Raw genomic sequence first — 15,429 nt, 5'->3', positions numbered from 1 at the left:
AACAGACTAGAGAGCCCTGATATCAACCGAACCATATATGGGCAATTAATAAATGATAAAGGAGCCACGGATATACAATGGGAAAATGACAGCCTCTTCAACAGCTGGTGTTGGCAAAACTGGAGAGCTACATGCAAGAGAATGAAACTGGATTACTGTTTAACCCCATACACAAAAGTAAACTTGAAATGGATTAGACTTGAATGTAAGTCATGAAACCATAAAACTCTTAGAAGACAACATAGGCAAACATCTCCTGAATATAATAATGACCAACTTCTTCCTGAATGCATCTCCTCGAGCAAGGGAAACAAAAGCAAAAATGAACTCACAGGACAACATCAAACTAAAAAGTTTCTCTACGGCAAAGGACACCATCAACAGAACAAAAAGGCATCCTACAGTAAGGGAGAATATATTTGTAAATGACATATTCCACAAGGGGTTAACATCCTAAATATATAAAGGACTTACACACCTCAACACCCAAAAAGCAAATAACTCGATTAACAAATGGGCAGAGGATATGAAGAAACAATTCTCCAAGGAAGAAATTCAGATGGCCAACAGACACATGAAAAGATGCTCCACATCACTAATCATCAGGGAAATGCAAATTAAAACCACAATGAGGTATCACCTCACACAAGTAAGGATGGCCAGCATCAAAAAGACTAAGAACAACAAATGCTGGTGAGGATGTGGAGAAAGGGAAACCCTCCTACACTGCTGGTCAGAATGTAAGCTAGTTCAACCATTGTAGAAAGCAATATGGAGGTTCCTCAAAAAACTAAAAATAGAAATACCATTTGACCCTGGAATCCCACTCCTTGGAATTTACCCAAAGAATACAACTTCTCAGATTCAAAAAGACTTATGTACCCCTATGTTTATTGCAGCACTTTTTACAATAGCCAGGATATGGAAGCAACCTAAGTGTCCATCAGTAGATGAATGGATAAAGAAGATGTGGTACATATACACAATGGAATACTATTCAGCCATAAGAAAGAAACAAATCCTACCATTTGCAACAACATGGATGGAGCTGGAGGGCATTATGCTCAGTGAAATAAATCAGGCAGAGAAAGACAAGTGCCAAATGATTTCCCTCAATTGTGGAGTATAACAATGAAGCAAAACTGAAGGAACAAAATGGCAGTAGACTCAGAGACTCCAAGAATGAACTAGTGGTTACCAAAGGGAAGGGCTGTGGGAGGGTGGGTGGGGAGGAAGGGAGAAGGGGATTGAGGGGTATTAGGTTTAGTACACATGGTGTGGGGGATCACAGGAGAACTGTGTAGCACAGAGAAGACACATAGTGGATCTGTGGCATCTTACTACACTGATGGACAGTGAATGCATTGGGGTAGGAGTGGGGACTGGACAATATGGGTAAATGTAGTAACCAGATTGTTTTTTTCATGTGATAATTAGAGTGTATATCAATCATACCTTTATAAAAGAATAATAATAATTAAAAAAAAGAGAGGAAAGTATCTGAGCACTGCCCATGTCTTCATTTTGTCGATTAGATGGTGCCATTGTATGATTTACTCTAGCCTGCTAAAAGGCCCAGCTATAAACAGCATAATAAAGACAGGAAGATTCCACCTTAAAGCTAAAATTGCATTTTAAAACCCAAGAAGGGAGATTGGAGACAAGATGGCGGCGTGAGTAGAGCAGGGGAAATCTCCTCCCAAAACCACATATATCTATGAAAATATAACAAAGACAACTCTTCCTAGAATAAAGACCAGAGCACACAGGACAACATCCAGACCACATCCACACCTGCGAGAACCCAGTGCCTCGTAAAGGGGGTATGATACAAGCTCCGGCCTCACGGGACCAGAGCACCCCTCCCCCCAGCTCCTGGCAGGAGGAGAGGAGTAGGAGCGGGAGGGAGATGGAGCCCAGGACTGCTGAACACCCAGCCCCAGACACCGGACCAGAGTGCAGACACAGTGCGTGCTTGGGGGGCCCTGGATACTAGGGAAACAGGGCATCAAGAACAGTGAGCGGGCACCGGAGGCCTGGCGCTGGAGGACATAAGAAAAGCGAGCGGCCATTTTTTCTTTTTTTTTTCTTTTTTTCTTTTTTTAATTAAAAAAAATTTTTTTTCTTTTTGTGGTCGTTGTTTTGTTTTGGCGGGTGCTTTTTGGAAGTCTTAAAGGGACAGGGCAGGACACTTAATCCAGAGGTAGGGAATCCGGGGATCTCTGGGCACCCTAAACCCTGGGCTGCAGGGAGCAGGGAGGCCCCCTTACGGAGATAAATAGCCTCCAGGCAGCGCCCCCTCCAACGCGACTCCACCACATTGGAGCAGAGGCCTGAGCCAGGCCACGCCCACAGCAACAGTGGAGAAAAACTCCATAGCAACCGGGCAGGAAGCAGAAGCCCTTTTTGCGCGCAGCTGCCCAGCACAAGCCACTAGAGGTCGCTGTTCTCCCAGGAGAGGAGGGCCACAAACCAACAAGAAGGGAAGTTCTTCCAGCCGTCACTCGTCCCAGCTCTGCAAACTATTCCTACCACCATGAAAAGGCAAAGCTACAGGCAAAGATCACAGAGACAACACCAGAGAAGGAGACAGACCTAACCAGTCTCCCTGAAAAAGAATTCAAAATAAGAATCATAAACATGCTGACAGAGATGCAGAGAAATACGCAAGAGAAATGGGATGAAGTCCGGAGGGAGATCACAGATGCCAGAAAGGAGATCACAGAAATGAAACAAACTCTGGAAGGGCTTATAAACAGAATGGATAGGATGCAAGAGGCCATTGATGGAATTGAAACCAGAGAACAGGAACGCATAGAAGCTGACATAGAGAGAGATAAAAGGATCTACAGGAATGAAACAATGTTAAGAGAACTGTGTGACCAATCCAAAAGGAACAATATCTGTATTATAGGGGTTCCAGAAGAAGAAGAGAGAGGAAAAGAGATGGAAAGTATCTTGGAAGAAATAATTGCTGAAAACTTCCCCAAACTAGGGGAGGAAATAATCGAACAGACCACGGAAATACACAGAACCCCCAACAGAAAGGATCCAAGGAGGACAACACCAAGACACATAATAATTAAAATGGCAAAGATCAAGGACAAGGAAAGAGTGTTAAAGGCAGCTAGAGAGAAAAAGGTCACCTATAAAGGGAAACCCATCAGGCTAACATCAGATTTCTTGACAGAAACCCTACAGGCCAGAGGAGAATGGCATGATATATTAAATGCAATGAAACAGAAGGGCCTTGAACCAAGGATTCTGTATCCATCACGACTATCATTCAAATATGACGGTGGGATTAAACAATTCCCAGACAAACAAAAGCTGAGGGAATTTGCTTTCCGCAAACCACCTCTACAGAACATCTTACAGGGACTGCTCTAGATGGGAGCACTCCTAGAAAGAGCACAGAACAAAACACCCAACATATGAAGAATGGAGGAGGAGGAATAAGAAGGGAGCGAAGAGAAGAATCTCCAGAGAGTGTATATAACAGCTCAATAAGCGAGCTAAGATAGGCAGTAAGATACTAAAGAGGCTAACCTTGAACCTTTGGTAACAACGAATTTAAAGCCTGCAATGGCAATAAGTACATATCTTTCAATAGTCACCCTAAATGTTAATGGGTTGAATGCACCAATCAAAAGACACAGAGTAACAGAATGGATAAAAAAGCAAGACCCATCTATATGCTGCTTACAAGAAATTCACCTCAAACACAAAGACATGTACAAACTAAAAGTCAAGGGGTGGAAAAACTTATTTCAGACAAACAATAGTGAGAAGAAAGCAGGGGTTGCAGTACTAATATCAGACAAAATAGACTTCAAAACAAAGAAAGTAACAAGAGATAAAGAAGGACACTACATAATGATAAAGGGCTCAGTCCAACAAGAGGATATAACCATTCTAAATATATATGCACCCAACACAGGAGCCCCAGCATATGTGAAACTAATACTAACAGAACTAAAGGGGGAAATAGACTGCAATGCATTCATTCTAGGAGACTTCAACACACCACTTACCCCAAAGGACAGATCCATGGGGCAGAAAATAAGTAAGGACATGGAAGCACTGAACAACACAGTAGAGCAGATGGACCTAATAGACATCTATAGAACTCTACATCCAAAAGCAGCAGGATACACATTCTTGTCAAGTGCACATGGAACATTCTCCAGAATAGACCACATACTAGGCCACAAAAAGAGCCTCAGAAAATTCCAAAAGATTGAAATCCTACCAACCAACTTTTCAGACCACAAAGGCATGAAACTAGAAATAAACTGTACAAAGAATGCAAAAAGGCTCACAAACACATGGAGGCTTAACAACACGCTCCTAAATAATCAATGGATCAATGACCAAATCAAAATGGAGATTCAGCAATATATGGAAACAAATGACAACAACAACACTAAGCAACAACTTCTGTGGGACACAGCAAAAGCAGTCTTAAGAGGAAAGTATATAGCAATCCAAGCATATTTTAAAAAGGAAGAACAATCCCAAATGAATGGTCTAATGTCACAATTATCGAAACTGGAAAAAGAAGAACAGATGAGGCCTAAGGTCAGCAGAAGGAGGGACATAATAAAGATCAGAGAAGAAATAAATAAAATTGAGAAGAATAAAACAATATCAAAAATCAATGAAACCAAGAGCTGGTACTTCAAGAAAATAAACAAAATAGATAAGCCTCTAGCCAGATTTATAAGAGGAAAAGACAGTCAACACAAATCAACAGTATCAGAAACGAGAAAGGAAGAATCATGACGGACCCCACAGAAATACAAAGAATTATTAGAGAATACTATGAAAACATATATGCTAACAAGCTGGGAAACCTAGGAGAAATGGACAACTTCCTAGAAAAATACAACCTGCCAAGACTGACCCAAAAAGAAACAGAAAATCTAAACAGACCAATTACCAGCAACGAAATTGAAGCGGTAATCAAAAAACTACCAAAGAACAAAACCCCTGGGCCAGATGGATTTACCTCGGAATATTATCAGACATACAGGGAAGACATAATACCCATTCTCCTTAAAATTTTCTGAAAAATAGAGGAGGAGGGGATACTCCCAAACTCATTCTATGAAGCTAACATCACCCTAATACCAAAACCAGGCAAAGACCCCACCAAAAAACAAAACTACAGACCAATATCCCTGATGAACGTAGATGCAAAAATACTCAACAAAATATTAGCAAACCGAATTCAAAAATACATCAAAAGGATCATACACCATGACTAAGTGGGATTCATCCCAGGGATGCAAGGATGGTACAACATTCGAAAGTCCATCAACATCATCCACCACATCAACAAAAAGAAAGACAAAAACCACATGATCATCTCCATAGATGCTGAAAAACATTTGACAAAGTTCAACATCCATTCATGATAAAAACTCTCAGCAAAATGGGAATAGAGGGCAAGTACCTCAACATAATAAAGGCCATTTATGATAAACCCACAGCCAACATTATATTGAACAGCGAGAAGCTGAAAACATTTCCTCTGAGATCGGGAACTAGACAGGGATGCCCACTCTCCCCACTGTTATTTAACATAGTACTTGAGGTCCTAGCCACAGCAATCAGACAAAACAAAAACATACAAGGAATCCAGATTGGTAAAGAAAAATTTAAACTGTCACTATTTGCAGATGACATGATACTGTACATAAAAAACCCTAAAGACTCCACCCCAAAACTAGTAGAACTGATATCGGAATACAGCAAAGTTGCAGGATACAAAATCAACACACAGAAATCTGTCGCTTTCCTATACACTATCAATGAACCAACAGAAAGAGAAATCAGGAAAACAATTCCATTCACAATTGCAACAACAACAACAAAAATACCTAGGAATAAACCTAACCAAAGAAGAGAAAGACTTATACTCTGAAAACTACAAGTCACTCTTAAGAGAAATTAAAGGGGACACTAACAGATGGAAACTCATCCCATGCTCGTGGCTAGGAAGAATTAATATAATCAAAATGGCCATCCTGCCCAAAGCAATATACAGATTTGATGCAATCCCTATGAAACTACCAGCAACATTCTTCAATGAACTGGAACAAATAATTCAAAAATTCATATGGAAACACCAAAGACCCCGAATAGCCAAAGCAATCCTGAGAAAGAAGAATAAAGTAGGGGGGATCTCACTCCCCAACTTCAAGCTCTACTATAAAGCCATAGTAATCAAGACAATTTGGTACTGGCACAAGAGCAGAGCCACAGACCAATGGAACAGACTAGAGAATCCAGACATTAACCCAGACATATATGGTCAATTAATATTTGATAAAGGAGCCATGGACATACAATGGCAAAATGACAGTCTCTTCAACAGATGGTGCTGGCAATACTGGACAGCTACATGTAGGAGAATGAAACTGGACCATTGTCTAACCCCATATACAAAAGTAAACTCAAAATGGATCAAAGACCTGAATGTAAGTCATGAAACCATTAAACTCTTGGAAGAAAACATAGGCAAAAACCTCTTAGACATAAACATGAGTGACCTCTTCTTGAACATATCTCCCCGGGCAAGGAAAACAACAGCAAAAATGAACAAGTGGGACTATATTAAGCTGAAAAGCTTCTGTACAGCAAAAGACACCATCAATACAACAAAAAGGAACCCTACAGTATGGGAGAATATATTTGAAAATGACACATCCGATAAAGGCTTGACGTCCAGAATATATAAAGAGCTCACACGCCTCAACAAACAAAAAACAAATAACCCAATTAAAAAATGGGCAGAGGAACTGAACAGACAGTTCTCCAAAAAAGAAATACAGATGGCCAACAGACACATGAAAAGATGCTCCACATCGCTAATTATCAGAGAAATGCAAATTAAAACTACAATGAGGTATCACCTCACACCAGTAAGGATGGTTCCCATCCAAAAGACAAACAACAACAAATGATGGCAAGGCTGTGGAGAAAGGGGAACCCTCCTACACTGCTGGTGGGAATGTAAATTAGCTCAGCCATTGTGGAAAGCAGTATGGAGGTACATCAAAATGCTCAAAACAGACTTACCATTTGACCCAGGAATTGCACTCCTAGGAATTTACCCTAAGAACACAGCAATCACGTATGAGAAAGACCAATGCACCCCTATGTTTATCGCAGCACTATTTACAATAGCCAAGAATTGGAAGCAACCTAAATGTCCATCGATAGAGGAATGGATAAAGAAGATGTGGTACATATACACAATGGAATACTACTCAGCCATAAGAAAAAGGCAAATCCTACCATTTGCAGCAACATGGATGGAGCTGGAGGGTATTATGCTCAGTGAAACAAGCCAAGCGGAGAAAGAGAAATACCAAATGATTTCACTCATCTGTGGAATATAAGAACAAAGGAAAAACTGAAGGAACAAAACAGCAGCAGAATCACAGAACTCAAGAATGGACTAACAGGTACCAAAGGGAAAGGGACTGTGGAGGATGGATGAGTATGGAGGGATAAGTGGGGGGAGAAGAAGGGGGGTATTAAGATAAGCGTGCATGGGGGGGTGGGAGAAAGGGGAGGGCTTTACAACACAGAGAAGGCAAGTAGTGATTCTACATTTGCTGTGCTGATGGACAGTGACTATAAAGGGGTTTATAGGGGTGACCTGGTATAGGGGAGAGCGTAGTAAATATAATATTCGTCATGTAAGTATAGATTAATGATACCAAAAAAAAAAAAAGGCAGTTCCTGTGTGGAGACCTCCAATGAATCCTACACAAGGGTATAAAGGGCATATAAAAGTGCAGGCAAAGGGTCTGTTTGTGTTTATACAGAGGATCAAAGCCTAATTGGGCTACCCCGAAAATGAACTAAGATACGATAGGAAAAAGAACTTCCAACATCAGCACTCTCTGGAAGACTCATGCCAGAAGATGATCATCAAAAAACCCTAACAAAGATCCATGCACTGCTACAGCTGTAGATGCACTCATCCCACCAGTTCTGGACTTGCCATGGGAATGAAGGAGATATCTAAGCTGGCCTGTGCATACAGTAAATCACCAAATTTGACTGGATCTATACTGTTGGAACTCAACCAAGAATTAGGAGAAGTGGAAATTGTAGAGCTCCAAAATCTTACAACTACAGACTATTTACTGTTAAAAGAACATATGGGATGTGAACATTCCCCAGGAATGGGTTGTTTTAATTTGTCTGACTTCTCTCAGACTGTTCAAGCTCAGTTGGACAATATCCACCATATCATAGATAAGTTTTCACAAATGCCTAAGGTGCCTAACTTGTTTTCATGGTTTCACTGGAGATGGCTGGTAATTACAGGTATGCTTTGGTTATGTAACTATACTCCTATTATGTTAATGTGTGTGCGCAATTTAATTAGTAGTTTAAAACCTATACGTGTTGAGGTTACTCTACAAGAAGATATGTTAAAGAAATAATCAATCTTCACATGTTTTCTTCCACCTGCTACTTCTATAGCTTTTCTTCTTCCTTCCTAATTACAACCCTTAAATAGAATTCTTGCCTCATATCAAATTTACCGAGTATCATAATTCCTCCAAGTGCTAAAGATACCTCAAGACAAATGCTGGGCATAGAAGCCACAGGGCATAAATATGCAAAGAAGTAAAAAGCTAATCTTTTCGAACAATAAGGCTTCTCTCTCACTTACCAACTTTACATTTCCCTGTATGGCCCCGGAAGATGACTGGTTAGCCAGAGACGGGTAAGATTCCTCAAGGGAGGAACTACCTAAGACAGGCACAGTCGCAGGGGGGCCATCAGGTGAGAAATTGGGGATCAACAGAGGTGAGGCTTAGAACCTCACCCCCCCCTGTTCTGAGAGAAATCTTCTGCATATGTGGATGTTTTATTGCCCTTGTCTAGCTTGGATTAACACATAGTCTACAGGCACACACTTGATCATCTACATTTGCTCTCTTACAACACTAAACTATGTTTTCTACCTTTATCTTGTATCTACCTACCACTTCAGCATTTTATTAAAAATAATAATAATAAAGAGAGAAATGTGGTATCCACATATAAATCAAGTATAAAAATCAAATGAGTATTCATATTTGAACTGACTGTTTATAGTTCATAATGCATGAGCAAAACCAAAAGTTTCTGTGATGACTGCCCTTGTACTGTTCACCATGTAACTTATTCACTATGTAAGAATTTGTTCTCCATGTAAGAACTTGTTCGTTATGCTTCAGAAGATTGGAGGCTGATGAAAATTAGGCTTGGGGTGGATTAATGATTGTGCATTGAGCATTGACTCCCCTATACAGAATTTTATTGTTGTTAACAACCATTTGATCAATAAATATGAGAGATGCCCTCAAAAAAAAAAACCCAAGAAGTTAAGAAGATTCTTAACATATTCTTTAGCAAACAGACAATAACTCCACTCACCTTGGAGGCAGGACAGTAGTCTTAATTGATATGCCCCCAGAGCAGAGGATTTATCTGGGCAACAGAGGATTTATCTGAACCTGAGAGGTGAGGGGAGTGCTGGTTTGCTTCTGCCAGAGCAGGAAAGAGAGACAGCCCCAGACTGCAGTTTGTAAGCAATAAATGGTTTTTAAACTTTATTTCTCCCTTTGACTGATTTCAGTTTTCGAAGTATTTTGTCCCAGGATCACCTCTCCGCAGAGTTACAGGACCTAAAGTGAAAAGATTCGTACAAAGTTCTACAACTCCCTTACTAAATAAAATAATATCAACAGTAAAGAAAGTAATGTTAACAGACCAGGAAGCTGCTACCCTGGGAAGGACCAGAGCTGTAAATTTCTTGTGTTAAGCTAATTTTGCAGAATTACCTGAAGGACTGATAAGAAACTTAATGTCTCATCGAAGATAAACATCTTGGGACCACTTAAGTCCATACCTTTAGCCCTTTGTCACATTCCTGAAAAAAATCCTTAAAAGGGGTTTTAAGTGCCAACCTTCAGTGCGCACCTCCCTCTGGGGTTGCCCTCACTTTCCAAGTGCATAGACTTTTTCTCACTCTTTCAGTGCACCACTCTCTGCGGTTGCCCTTGTGTAGGCTTAAACTTTCTCTCTTCAACCTTTCAGGGCGCTCCTCTCTGAGGTCACTCGCACTTTCTAAGTGTGTAGCCTTAATCTTCCTCTCTCCAACTTTTCAGGGCACCTTTCTTCCCTGAGGTCTCCTGTACTTTTTCTCTCTTTAAGCAACTTTAAATAAAACTTTTACTCTGCTTCACTACTGTGTCTTTGCCCTTCAATTCTTTGTTGCGGCAGGGACAAAAACCAAGGAAAATACACAACGCCCCCCAAACAGTAGGGAGAAGAAACTCAGGACTGCCATAGCTGTGTTGAAAGGTCAAGGCACCATGAAGAGCTCTCCAGCACAAACCAAGGCCCACTCCAGCCTCCAAAACATACACACCAGATCTAGGGCCCCCTTCTTCCTTAACTGTTCCTTAGGCTCATTTCCTCCTCAAATTGGTTAATACAGATGTGAAGTACAGCCCCAAGTCTCTGTATAGTTTCTGTTTTTCTTCCTCCACAAACTCTAAACCTTGCCCTCAGATATCTGCTATCTATGTATATCAATAGGTTCAAAATCTCTATCTTTGGTTCACACTGCTCTCCTCAGCTGCAGACCCATAGGTCCAATAAATTGCTGGATTTCTCACCTGAATATCACTCTGGCCCCTCAAAATCAGTGTGTAAGAAGTTAAAAACACTGAAATGCTTTAAAATAAATATTCTACTTGTTGATGTAGTAATTATACTTGGCAAAATAAAATCTCCCTTAATGTTTTGTTTTAAAAGATTGGTGTGCTTTTAGTCACCAAATTATTTTTCCTTTGGACCTGTGGGTAAAATTGTAATATTTCCAGAATATCTCTCCTGGATTTAGTGCATCTGCATATCAACAGGCATTCCTCAGGGGTGGAGAAAAGTTCATCTCCATATCAATGGGTAATTACCTGGGCAACAGAGGATTTATCTGAACCTGAGAGGTGAGGGGAGTGCTGGTTTGCTTCTGCCAGAGCAGGAAAGAGAGACAGCCCCAGACTGCAGTTTGTAAGCAATAAATGGTTTTTAAACTTTATTTCTCCCTTTGACTGATTTTGGTTTTAGAGGTATTTTGTCCCAGAATCACCTCTCCCAGAGTTACAGGACCTAAAGTGAAAAGATTCGTACAAAGTTCTACAACTCCCTTACTAAATAAAGTAATGTTAACATTATTTGTAACAGCAAAAAGCTAGAAACAACCTAAATGTTTTGTCCGTGGATTTAATGCAATCTTAATGAAAATCCTAGGAGGTAGGTTTGTGTGTGTGTATGTGTGTATGTATGTATGTATGAAAATTGTCAAACTGATCCTAAAATTTATATGGGAATGTAGTAGGCCAAGAATAGTCAATATAATCTTACAATCTCAAAGTTGTGCTACAAGAATATGCACTACCAGATATCAAGACTTAATTATAAAATTACAGTGATTAAGACAGTGAGGTAATGGTATAAGGATGGACAAATAAACCCATGGAACAGAGGGTCCAGAAACAGACCCACATTTGTGAACACTTGTTTTATGAAAAAGGAGACACTATAGAGTAGTGGGGGAAAGGACCATTTTGTTAGGAAAAATCATCCAAAACTTGGAAATGCTGCAAAGAAAAGGAAGCAGAGCCAACCAAAGATTAATTATCCAGGCAACATACTTTTCCTTAACTCATTATCTATCTGTTATTGATTAAAGGCTATAACTCTGTGAAGTCACATCTTAACCTATAGATTTTTGTATTGTAATGATGCAATGGAATTTTGGCTAGTAGAGAAGATTATGGTGTTACTATCCCATAGACATTAACCAGTTTTATATCTAACCTAAAAATCTTATTCTAACATTCTTTTTTCAAATGCATATAAATACTTGTGATAGTTAATTTTATGTGTCAACTTGATAGGCCCCAGTGCACCCACCATTTGGTCAAACATTATTCAGGATGCATCTGTAAGGATGTTTCTAGATGAGATCAACAGTTCAATAAGTAGACTGAATAAAGCAGATTGCTCTCCCTAATGTGGGTGGGCCTCATCCAATCAGTTGAAGGTTTCAATAGAACAAAAAGGTTGAGTAACAGAGAATTTCTCTCTGACTCACTGCCTTTGAGCTGAGACATTTGTTCTTTTTCCTGCCTTTGGACTCATCAGCTTTTGGAAACATCAGCTCGTCCTGGGTCTTGAGTCTACTGACTTTGAGCCTACTGGAATTATACTGTCAGCTCTCTTTGGTTCTCAGGCCTTTGGACTGGGACTAGAACTACACCAGCAGCTCTTTTGGGTCTCCAGCCTGCCAGATCTTGGGACTTGTCAGCCTCCATAATCCTGATAGCCAATACTTTATAATAAAATATCTCTATCTCTATATCTGTATATATATATATGCCTCCCCCAGGAGTTAATACAATACTTAATTTCCTCAAATACTCATTGACTATGCTTTACCATCATGCTTATTCCCTCATTAATGACTTAAATAAGTCTTTGATATGTGTTTATTCTAAATTATTTTAAGAATCTTGCTTTTAACTATTCAGAAATTTTATTTTGACAGTGATTTCAACAAAAGGTACCAGATCAATTGGATAACCGTATGGTGGAAAAATGAACTTTGACTCCTACCTCATACGATACACAAAATCTATTCCAGGTGACTTATAAAAGGTAAAATAATAAAACTTCTAGACAATAACATAAGAGAATTACTCATTACCTTAGGGTAGGCAAAGACTTTTTAAACAGGGCATAAAATACATTAACCATAACAAAAACATAAGTTAGACTGTATGAAAGTTAAGAACTTCCATTCATTGAAAGGCACACTAAGGGAATAAAAAGACAAGCTACAGAGCAGGAAAAGCTATTTGCATTAGATTTCCCTAACAGAAGAATCATATCCAGAATAAACAATGAGCTCTTACAAATAGAAAAAAAGACAACCAAATGGAAAAATGGCCAAGGACTTTATCAGGCAAGTCACAAAAGAAAACAACCAACAGGCATATGAAGAGGTGCCTGACTTTACTAAATATCAGGGTAATGCATATTGAAGCCACAATGAGATACCACTACACATACACTAGAATAGCTGACAACATCAAGAGTTGACAAGCATGTGGAGAAACCAGGCCTTATATATTGCTGTGGGAATGTGAACTGTTACAACCTCTTTGGGAAGAATACTGGCAATATCTACTAAAGCTGAAAATATATATGCCCTGTGACTCAGCAGTTCTACTCCTAGATATATACCCAATAGAAATATGTGTACATCAGGCAATAAACTTACATTTTTTAATGTGAGGGAAAAAAATACCAATCTGGGATGGAAGATGGAGAGAAGATGAAGAACAAGTGAGAGGAATGAAATTAAGGAGTATATAAACGCTCAATATTTATCTGAAACATTAATTTTCTTAAAGAGAATTTGAAGCAAATGTGGCAAAATACTAAGATTTGATAAACCTGTGTGAGAAGAATGTGGATGCTGACTATAGTATTCTTCCTAACTTTTTGTATGCCTAAAATATTTCATAAAGAAATTTAAAAAATCTATAGAAGAATAAACACTTAGAGAATGTTTCAGAGCCATTAATTTAAAAGAAAAGATCATAATACATATATACAGTATAATGCCAACATTGTGTATGTAAACACATCACACATACACACACATAGATTGATAAGATGTGATGAAACTGGCACTTTATCTCTGTGGGTCTTGCTGCCCAAAATCCATAACCCCAGTCTGATCATAAGAAAACATCAGACAATGAACCATTTTTTCCCTGGACATATCTCCTCAGGCAAGGGAAACAAAATAAAAAACGGACAAGTGGGACTACATCAAACTTAAAAGCTTCTGCATAGCAAAGGACACCATCAACAGAACAAAAAGGCATCCTACAGCTCGGGAAAATATATTCATCAACACTTTTACATCTAAAATATATAAAGAACTCATATGCCTCAATGCCAGAAAAAATAACCCTATTTAAAAAATGTGTGGAGAACCTGACCAGACATTTTTCCTAAGAAAAAATACAGATAACCAATAGGCACATGAAAAGATGCTCCACATTGCAAATCATTGAAATAACTCCACGTTGCTAATCATTTGAAATGACTTCAAATCCTGTGCGTTTTCCACTACACAACCCTTCCAACTTTACTCTCAAGGATTATATAGGTATATGTATGACGATCTAAGCAAGTTCCTATTAGCACAGAACATTTTTTTTTTCTTTGCTCCTGTGAGCACACCATTGGTGTTCAGAAAACCAACTTAAGTTAAACTACTCACAGAAAGAAATCACAGAGACCTAAAGAGTCTGAGACTATAAGAGCACTATTAGGTCCCACCCACTAAAACAGCCATCTGTACCGCCTGCTCCTTAGAGGCCTGATAGGTCAAGGCCACTCGGTTTTGCAAGAGTCCTGTGCTGCCATCTACGGGTAGTAGCTGTAAGCGTCGACCTCTCTGCTCTTTCTCGGAAACCACTGAGACGGGGTTAAGTTGGAGAGAAGACTCAGACGCTAATTAAATTACAGAATATATGTAACTATCACATAATTCATTCGACACTTGGGCAAAGCAAATGCCCTACATTTCTCCGGAGATTTCAGGTTCGGTATTAATACTTAGGCTAAAATTCAGACTTCCTCGCTGATCCAACTCCACCTCCACAGGTACATATCTGCCTCTTAATGCCGACTTCCCAGAACAGGCTCTTTTGCACAGCGCAAGCTGCAGACACAGCTCAGCCGCGCAGACTTGAGACACTACCAGCTGGGGTCTCCCATTTTCACAGACCCCTGCTCGAGACTCCTTGGACTACCTGGCAAACACACAGACCTCCCCACTTAGGGCAAAACCGCACGCTTAACCCAGCCTTCCCCACAGAGGCTCAGCAGGTAGCCCCCTCCAACGCACAAGCTCAGGGAGAGGCTCAGTCAGGAAACCCTTAGGCTAGCGCTTTAGCCCCGGCTGGTGCTGCCTACCTCAATCCGGATCTGATCTGCCTCGGCCCGCTGAGGCCCCACCCCTCTAGACCTGTCATCACAGAAGCTACACGTGGATGGGGCTGCACTGCAGACTTCGCTGTGTCTCCTCCGCTCTCCCCTGGGGCTGCGCCGCCAATCAGAGCCAGCAGATCCGGGCCGGAGCGCGAGCGTTGGGGTGAGGCAGGCAGAAGAAGGCCCCTGGGAAGGAGAGGCTCCGAGATGGGAGGGGCTCGCAATGCAAAGGGGACTGGCCAGGGTTCTGCCAGGCTGAAATTCGAGGGGGCGTGGCCTAGCGAAAGGCGGAGAGACCAAAAGGAAGCGGGGATCAGGGGTGGGGCGACGGACAAG

The 15,429-nt window shown here is 40.3% G+C and overlaps 1 protein-coding gene across 3 annotated transcripts in view; it reads right to left on the bottom strand.

The window, feature by feature from the left end:
* Positions 1–15,249, bottom strand: part of UNC13B (unc-13 homolog B) — a 302,361-nt gene extending 287,112 nt beyond the window's left edge. For all 3 annotated transcript variants that reach the window (XM_057498809.1, XM_057498808.1, XM_057498810.1), the window contains exon 1: positions 15,079–15,249. The gene's annotated coding sequence lies outside the window, so the exon portion shown is untranslated. The remainder of the gene's footprint in view (positions 1–15,078) is intronic.
* Between the last annotated feature and the right edge of the window lie 180 nt (positions 15,250–15,429).

This window comes from Manis pentadactyla, chromosome 3, assembly GCF_030020395.1.
Source record: "Manis pentadactyla isolate mManPen7 chromosome 3, mManPen7.hap1, whole genome shotgun sequence".
Lineage (NCBI taxonomy): Eukaryota > Metazoa > Chordata > Mammalia > Pholidota > Manidae > Manis > Manis pentadactyla.
Note: the sequence above shows the minus strand (reverse complement) of the source record. Positions and strands in the feature narration are given on the sequence as shown.